An 8,937-nucleotide genomic window follows, 5' to 3' on the forward strand; every position below is an offset into this window, starting at 1 on the left:
AATTCGTTAATTCATTCTTTCAATTATCATGTTCCACAGATCCCTTTAAAAAGGAAATCATTAGGAATGTGGAAACAGTCAACATACAATTTAGTGAAAGACAAGAAATATTACAAAAACTTAATATGTAAACTGTATTAATATCATCAGTATTTTACTTTGCGCTATCAGTGACTATCTCTGTTAAATTTAGCGAAGTCAATAAGAATGACAACAGCGATTTTGAAACTAGCTACAGCCTTAGCTAGAATTAACGTAAAGCATACCGGTACAGGTAAAAAAATATCATACGTTGTAGATATCAGTGTTCTGGGGCTTAAAATTTTCTAATCTTGATGTTTATTAGACCAATGAGTATATTGCTGCATGTGCATAACTTAATCATAGCTAACACTTGGTTCAAGAATCATAAAAAAAGGCTGTATACATGGAAAAAGCCTGGAGATACTGACAGGTTTCAGATAGATTTTATAATGGTAAGACAGAGATTTAGGAACCAGGTTTTAAATTGTAAGACATTTCCAGGGGAAGATGTGGACTCTGACCACAATCTATTGGTTAGATTAAAATTGAAGAAACTGCAAAAGGTTGCAGTTTAAGGAGATGGGACCTGGATAAACTGACTAAACCAGAGGTTGTACAGAGTTTCAGGGGGAGCATAAGGGAACAATTGATAAGAATGGGGGAAAGAAATACAGTAGAAGAGGAATGGGTACCTTTGAGGAATGAAATAGGGAAGGTACCAGAGGATCAAGTAGATAAAAAGACGAGGGCTAGTAGAAATCCTTGGGTAACAGAAGAAACATTGAATTTAATTGATGAAAGGAGAAAATATAAAAATGCAGTAAATGAAGCAGGCAAAAAGCATTACAAACGTCTCAAAAATGAGATCGACATGAAGTGCAATATGACTAAGCAGGGATGGCTAGAGGACAAATGAAAGAATGTAGAGGCATATCTCACTAGGAGTAAGATAGATACTGCCTACAGGAAAATTAAAGAGACCTGTGGAGAAAAGAGAGCCACTTGTATGAATATCAAGAGCTCAGATGGAAACCCAGTTCTAAGCAAAGAAGGGAAAGCAGAAAGGTGGAAGGAGTATATAGAGGGCCTATAGAAGGGCGATGTATTTGAGGGCAATATTATGGAAATGGAAGAGGATGTAGATGAAGATGAAATGGGAGATATGGTACTGCGTGAAAAGTTTGACAGAGCACTGAAAGACCTAAGTCGAAACAAGGCCCCGGGAGTAGACAACATTCCATTAGAACTACTGACAGCCTTGGCAGAGCCAGTCCTAACAAAACTCTACCATCTGGCGAGCAAAATGTATGAGACAGGCGAAATACCCTCAGACTTCAAGAAGAATGTATTAATTCCAATCCCAAAGAAAGCAGGTGTTGGCAGATGTGAAAATTACCGAACTATCAGTTTAATAAGTCATAGCTGGAAAATACTAACGCGAATTCTTTACAGACGAATGGAAAAACTGGTAGAAGCCGACCTCGGGGAAGATCAGTTTGGATTCCGTAGAAATGGTGGAACACGTGAGGCATTACTGACCGTGCGGCTTATCGTAGAAGGTAGATTAAGAACAGGCAAACCTACGTTTCTAGCATTTGTACACTTAGAGAAAGCTTTTGACAATGTTGACTGGAATACTCTCTTTCAAATTCTAAAGGTGGCAAGGGTGAAATACAGGGAGCGAAATGCTATTTACAATTTGTACAGAAACCAGATGGCAGTTATAAGAGTCGAGTCGAGCGACATGAAAGGGAAGCAGTGGTTGGGAAGGGAGTGAGACAGGGTTGTAGCCTCTCCCCGATGTTATTCAATCTGTATATTGAGCGAGCAGTAAAGGAAACAAAAGAAAAGTTCGGAGTAGGTATTAAAATCCATGGAGAAGAAATAAAAACTTTGAGGTTCGCTGATGACATTGTAATTCTGTCAGAGACAGCAAAGGACTTGGAAGAGCAGTTGAACGGAATGGACAGTGTCTTGAAAGGAGGATATAAGATGGACATCAACAAAAGCGAAACGAGGATAACGGAATGTAGTCGAGTTAACTCGGCTGATGCTAAGGGAATTAGATTGGGAAATGAGACACTTAAAGTAGTAAAGGAGTTTAGCTATTTGGGGAGCAAAATAACTGATGAGAGTCGAAGTAGAGAGGATATAAAATGTAGACTGGCAATGGCAAGGAAAGCGTTTCTGAAGAAGAGAAATTTGGTAACATCGAGTATAGATTTAAGTTTCAGCAAGTCGTTTCTGAAAGTATTTGTATGGAGTGTAGCCATGTATGAAAGTGAAACATGGACGATAAATAGTTTGGACAAGAAGAGAATAGAAGCTTTCGAAATGTGGTGCTACAGAAGAATGCTGAAGATTAGATGGGTAGATCACATAACTAATGAGGAGGTATCGAATAGAATTGAGGAGAAGAGGAATTTGTGGCACAACTTGACTAGAAGAAGGGATCGGTTGGTATGACATGTTCCGAGACATCAAGAGATCACCAGTTTAGTATTGGAGGGCAGTGTGGAGGGTAAAAATCGTAGAGGGAGACCAAGAGATGAATACACTAAGCAGATTCAAAAGGATGTAGGCTGCAGTACATACTGGGAGATGAAGCAGCTTGCACAGGATAGAGTAGCACGGAAAGCTGCATCAAACCAGTCTCAGGACTGAAGACCACAACAACAACAACTTGGTACGATGACGTAAGTGACGTTCTATTTACTTGCTTTTTCACTGTTTGCTGGTGTTTACAAAACCAAGCTCTATTTCGGAATAAAAAGTAATGACATGAAATGTACGATATTTTTTAACAAAACTTGATATCACGCTCGGAAAAAAATCTGAGTGATTCAGGAGGAATATCAAATAATTTGTGAAGTGATTTTAAATGTGAAAATGAACCGAATAAGACCGATGAACATGTCTCCGATTTTCGATCTTTACGGTATAGGAGCCATGAATGATTATGAGGACAAGTGTGAATATTACTTACCGAAATGCTGTGGCAAACAGAATAATGATGGGACAGACGACTGATCCATCCTACAAGAGGTGTGGGGGTTCTCAAACAAATGACAGCACTGCGATGTTGCACCGAGGCAACAGCTGCAAGTATACCCAGTGAGCAATCGGGGGTTGGCTCAGTGAGCAGTCGTGAGGTCATGTATGTGTCGTGCTTGAGTGTTGTTTAATTGAGCAAGACTATTGTATCAGTGAGTACCAATACACCGCATACATTCACCCGTCACAATACACAAACATGTTTTTTGTGCATGGGTACTGTAATGGTAGTGCCCCTGCAACTGTGACAGAATATCACAGATGTTTCCCTGATTGTCGAACCCACTCTGCCAGGTTATTTTCCAGGGCTTTTCAAACATTATAATCCGAACGCTACCCAGTGTACACGTGACATCAGAACATGGGGCCGTCCACTCAGCTGAGGAAAAGGAAGACCTTATTGCACTGGTATAACAGAGCTCCACCACCAGTACACGACGCATTAGCCTTCAGTTCGCTATTCTACAAGCGCGAGAATTGTGTACCTTACACTCCCATATGCAACCCGTGCGACCTCTGCGTCCATGCTACTCAGTAAGCAGACAACAATTTTGATTTTGTGAATGATTGGCTGCACACAGAGGCGTCGTCTAATACACTTTATTTGCAGATAAGGCTACATTTACACGCAATGGTATGATGAACACCCACACTTCTCATACATGTGCGATGGAGAACCCACAGATTAGGGAAACAAGAGTCAAAGTTAGGTTCTCAGTGAGCGTCTGGTGTGGTATGATTGATGACCTGGTGAAAGTACTGTGTTCCTGCAAAACTGCGTGACAGCCGCAGAATACGCGCATTTCCTTATAATTTCTGGGAGATGTGATATTAGAGCAACAACGGGAAATGTGCCTGCAGCATGATGGACCACTGATTCACCGTACCAGCCAAGAATCCCAGTATCTGAATAACACATTTCTTCAACAGTGAACCGACGTTGTTGCCCGCACTAAAGCCTGCCGAGTTGATGATCGATGTGCAATACGCACACACATTCACACGCACTGACAAGTGCACTCAAATGTGTGGGGGACTTTCTAGACACCTCTTGTAGGATGGCTCTATCTCTGCCCCACCATTATTCGTCCTCAACAGCGCCTACACAGCATTTCGGTAAGTAACATTCACACTTTTCTTCACAATTATTCATGGATGTGTGTAGTCTTCAACCCGCTTTAGTTCTGTACCGATCGAAAATCAGACACATGTTTATTGGCCTTTTTCGGTTTGTTTTCACATGTAGAGCCACCCCACAAATTATATGACATTCCTCCTGAATCACCCTATATATTAATGATACTGAACTGACGAATGCAATTTAAAATAGAGAAAGAACCGGATGATGAGTAGTTCCGTTTCAGAAGGGACAAAGATACAAGTGAGTAAACTGGACTGTTACAAGCCGGCCGTGGTGGCTAAGCGATTAAAGGCGCTACAGTCTGGAACCGCGCCGCCGCTACGGTCGCAGGTTCGAATCCTGCCTCGGGTATGGATTGTGTGATGTCCTTAGGTTAGTTAGGTTTAAGTAGTTATAAGTTCTAGGGGACTGATGACCTTAGCAGTTAAGTCCCATAGTGCTCAGAGCCATCTGAACCATTTTTTTGACTGTTACAAATAGTAGCGTAAAGATACCTACAAATGGTTCAAATGGCTCTAAGCACTATGACACTTAACATCTGAGGTCATCAGTCCCTTAGACTTACAATTAGAACTACTTAAACCTAACTAACCTAAGGACATCACACACATCCATGCCCGAGGCAGGATTCGAACCTGCGACCGTAGCAGCAGCGCGGTTCCGGACTGAAGCGCCTAGAACCGCTCGGTCACAGTGGCCGGCGATAGCTACAAAAAGGCTGGGAAGCTTCTGGCAGTTTTTGTCTTCTTGGAACGAGCCCTTGATTGGGTTCAGTAGACTATTAGATATCGTGAACAAGATCGGAATTGACTGGGAGGATAGATTAATAAGGAATTTATACATAAAACAATGGATAGAAGTAAAAATAGGAGATTACAAACGGGGGAGAGGTTAGACAAGCCAATTGTCTTTCATCTACACTGTTTAATATCTGTTTAGATATTTAGTCAATAAGTGTCTCCAGCGGAAAAGTGCTATGGCAAAAGGAGGAACAATAATGAGATGTGTAATAAGATATGCTGATGACATGCTATTAATAAGTGAAAATGAAAAGGCGATTAACAATGTGTTACAAGAACTGAACTCCAACTGTGAAGAATATGGAATGAAGGTAAATGTGGAGAAGACTAAGGTAATGGTTTTTACAGGGGAATCAAGGAAGAGAAAAGTTAATATCTGTATGAGTTAGTGGTACAAATTGATAACCTGAGGTACCTAGGACGCATAATAACTAGTAACATGACACGTAATCAAGATATAAAAACACTGATAGGTGCTGCAGAAGAAATTTTTTACGGGAATCTTTTCTGTGGTTCATTAAATAAACAATTAAGCCGACCAGAGTGGCCGAGCGGTTCTAGGCGCTACAGTCCGGAACCGCGCGACCGCTACGGTCGCAGGTTCCAATCCTGCCTCTGGCATGGATGTGTGTGATGTCCTTAGATTAGTTAGGTTTAAGTAGTTCTAAATTCTACGGGACTGATGACGTCAGATGTTAAGTCCCATAGTGCTCAGAGCCAAACAATTAAGGAAAAGATTGGTGAAGTGTTTTGCATGAAGGGTTGCTCTGTACGGTGCCAAAACAGACACTCCAGCGGCGAGAGGAGAAATGCTTAGAAATTTTTGAGATGTGGATTTGGAGCACAATGGAATGTGAGAAATAGAGAGACAAAACATTGGGTTGTTGTACCAGTACGCGGCGATTTTCCCTAAGTGTGATAAACACAACAGATACACGTAAGAGAGACTCTAGTGATCAATAATATATTCTCCTTCACTATTTACAACAGTCTTTCAACGCTGAGGTAACTTTTCGGTTCCGTGACTGTAGTGAAATCACGTGGTTTTGAGGCGAAGAACTCATCGAGCCAGGTTCGGAGGCGCAATTTCGTCTGAAAAGGAAGTTCCTTGAAGATTGTTTGATAGAGTGCAGAAAAGGTTAAAATCTGAGGTTGCAGGGTCAGGTGAATAAGATGCGTCCGGAATGATTTCCTAATCCATCACCGAGCGAGGTGGCGCAGTGGTTAGACACTGGACTCGCAGTCGGGAGGACGACGGTTCAATCCCGCGTCCGGCCATCCTGATTTAGGTTTTCCGTGATTTCCCTAAATCGCTCCAGGCTAATGCCGGGATGGTTCCTTTCAAAGGGCACGGCCGACTTCCTTCCCCGTCCTTCCCTAATCCGATGAGACCGATGACCTCGCTGTCTGGTCTCCTTCCCCAAACCAACCCAATCCATCTCACGTATAGTGTTTTTCATCAGTCTAGCAGAACGCGGGTATACGTTATCGTGGGGTAGCATCACTTCAAGCAGTGTTTCTGGTCGTTGTTCTTGGACTGCGTCTGCAAGCCGTCTCAGTTGTTGTCAATAAATGTCAGCAGAGATGATTACATCTCGGGCAAGCAATTCGTAGTACACCACACCGTCGCTTTTCCACCAGATGCATAACATTAGCGTTTGTGAATGCGCGCAGGTCTTTGTACAAGCAGCTGCTGCTTCTTTTGGGCTCAATCATTCCTTTCTCTTCCTTACGTCAGCATAAAGACACCATTTCTCCTCACCAGTAACGATACAGGATAGGAATGGTCGGTATCGTTCACGAGCCAATTGATGACGAGCAAGCAGATATGCAAATATGGCGACCTGCTGATTTGTGTGATTTTGGCACAGAGCATGCGGTACCCACACATAATTTTTGATCCTTCCCAACTGCATGCAAATGTCGCACGATAGTGGAATGATCACAGTTCAAATGGTTCAAATAGCTCTAAGTACTATGGGACTTAACGTCGGAGGCCATCAGTCCCCTAAACTTAGAACTACTTAAACCTAACTAGCTTAAGGACATCACACACATCCGTGCCCGAGGCAAGATTCGAAACTGCGACCGGAGCAGCCGTATGGTTCCGGAGTGAAGCGCCTAGAACCGCTCGGTCACCGCGCCGGCTTTAGATCACAGTTCTCGGGTACACTGACATGGATCATTGAGGATTAATGCGTTTGAACGATCTTCATCAAACCCCGAAGGTCTTCCTGAACGTGGAGAGTCGCTAATGTCAAAACGATCCACCTTAAAATGAGAAAACATTTTCTTGCCGTTCTCTGTTCAATTGCATTATCCCCACACACGGCGCTAATGTTTCTGGCTGCCCACTCTGATATTATCCCTCTATTAAATTCAAACAGAAGAGTATGTCCGAAATGTTCCGATTTATCCACTTGGTACTGCATTTTCTAGAGTCCACAGCCCCTCTCTTTACCTCGAAATGACGAAATGACAATATGTTAACTCAAACAGCAACAGTGAACTACATATAAAACATGACAATCGATAACTAAACCCATAGCAAACGGAATCTCAACATGCAAAACAAAAATGCACCGACCTAATACTAAATGAGATTGTTACACAGAGTGAATGAGAAAAGACAAATACTGGAAATAGTTAAAAGCACGAAAAGACATCGTTCAGGACATTGGAGGAGAAGCAAGAAAACAATAAATAACACATTCGATGAGATGTTGAGTGGAAAGAGGACCAAAGGAAGAAGAAGATATCATTTACAGATTGAGATTTTCACTCTGCAGCGGAGTGTGCGCTAATACGAAACTTCCTGGCAGATTAAAACTGTGAGCCGGAGCGAGACTAGAACTCGGGACCTTTACCTTTCGCGGGCAAGTGCTCTACCAACTGAGCTACCCAAGCACGACTCACGCCCCGTTCTCACAGCTTTATTTCTGCCCGTACCTCGTCTCCTACCTCCCAAACTTTACAGAAGCTCTCCTGCGAAACTTGTAGAACAGTTTCATATCAGCGCACACTCTGCTGCAGAGTGAAAATCTCAATCTGGAAACATCCCCCAGGCTGTGGCTAAGCCATGTCTCCGCAATATCCTTTATTTCAGGACTGCTAGTTCTACATGTTTCGCAGGAGAGCTTCTGTAAAGTTTGGAAGGTAGGAGACGAGGTACTGGCAGAAGTAAAGCTGTGAGGACGTGGCGTGAGTCGTGCTTGAGTAGCTCAGTTGGTAGAGCACTTGCCCGCGAAAGGCAAAGGTCCCGAGTTTCAATCTCGGTCCGGCTCACAGTTTTAATTTGCCGGGAAGTTTCAAGATATCATTTAACTGACGACACGACGATAACTGCATCGTGCACTTCTACAAGAAGAATGGTGGAAAACCAGGAGGACAGAAGAACGCTGAATTTGCAGCGAGCGGAACTCATTATCGTAACCATTCAGAACTAGTGGAAGTGAATACCTGGGTGTGACGGCTGGCTGTACGGCGCGAACCAAGGTGTGGCGGCCCGTGGAGCAGGCGGCAACACGGAGAGGGCGGCGCGGCGAGACGGACTGCGCGCAGCTGTCGTTGGCCGGATGCCGCCGCCGGCGCCCGTCTGCATATAGCAGCGCCCACGCCATCTTCCTGCACGGCTCACCGTTATGACTCCATCTGTAGGGGGCGCCACAGCCGGGGCCTTAGAGTGAGCAGTTTGCACTAAACTACCAGCATGGTTGTTTGCTGCTGTTGAGGTCTTCGTTCTGAAGACTGGGTAATTCCCAAGAATGGCTGCCAATCGAAGTTGGAGGGCTCCAAACGATACATATCGAACGTGCGATAGTAAATCGATTATGGAAGTCTTGTGGCGCGCGTTACGAGAATGTTTCAAGTTGTCACCACAACAACGACAAAAGAGAAGCATTAGAGAGGTACTTGTAA

General features: G+C 43.4%; 1 protein-coding gene across 1 annotated transcript in view; it reads right to left on the bottom strand.

Annotated features, from left to right (window-relative positions):
* LOC124804983 (gamma-aminobutyric acid receptor subunit alpha-6-like) overlaps positions 1 to 8,583 on the bottom strand; it is a 139,138-nt gene extending 130,555 nt beyond the window's left edge. The window contains exon 1 of the mRNA XM_047265374.1: positions 8,479 to 8,583. The gene's annotated coding sequence lies outside the window, so the exon portion shown is untranslated. The remainder of the gene's footprint in view (positions 1 to 8,478) is intronic.
* Between the last annotated feature and the right edge of the window lie 354 nt (positions 8,584 to 8,937).

This window comes from Schistocerca piceifrons, chromosome 7 (assembly GCF_021461385.2).
Source record: "Schistocerca piceifrons isolate TAMUIC-IGC-003096 chromosome 7, iqSchPice1.1, whole genome shotgun sequence".
NCBI lineage: Eukaryota > Metazoa > Arthropoda > Insecta > Orthoptera > Acrididae > Schistocerca > Schistocerca piceifrons.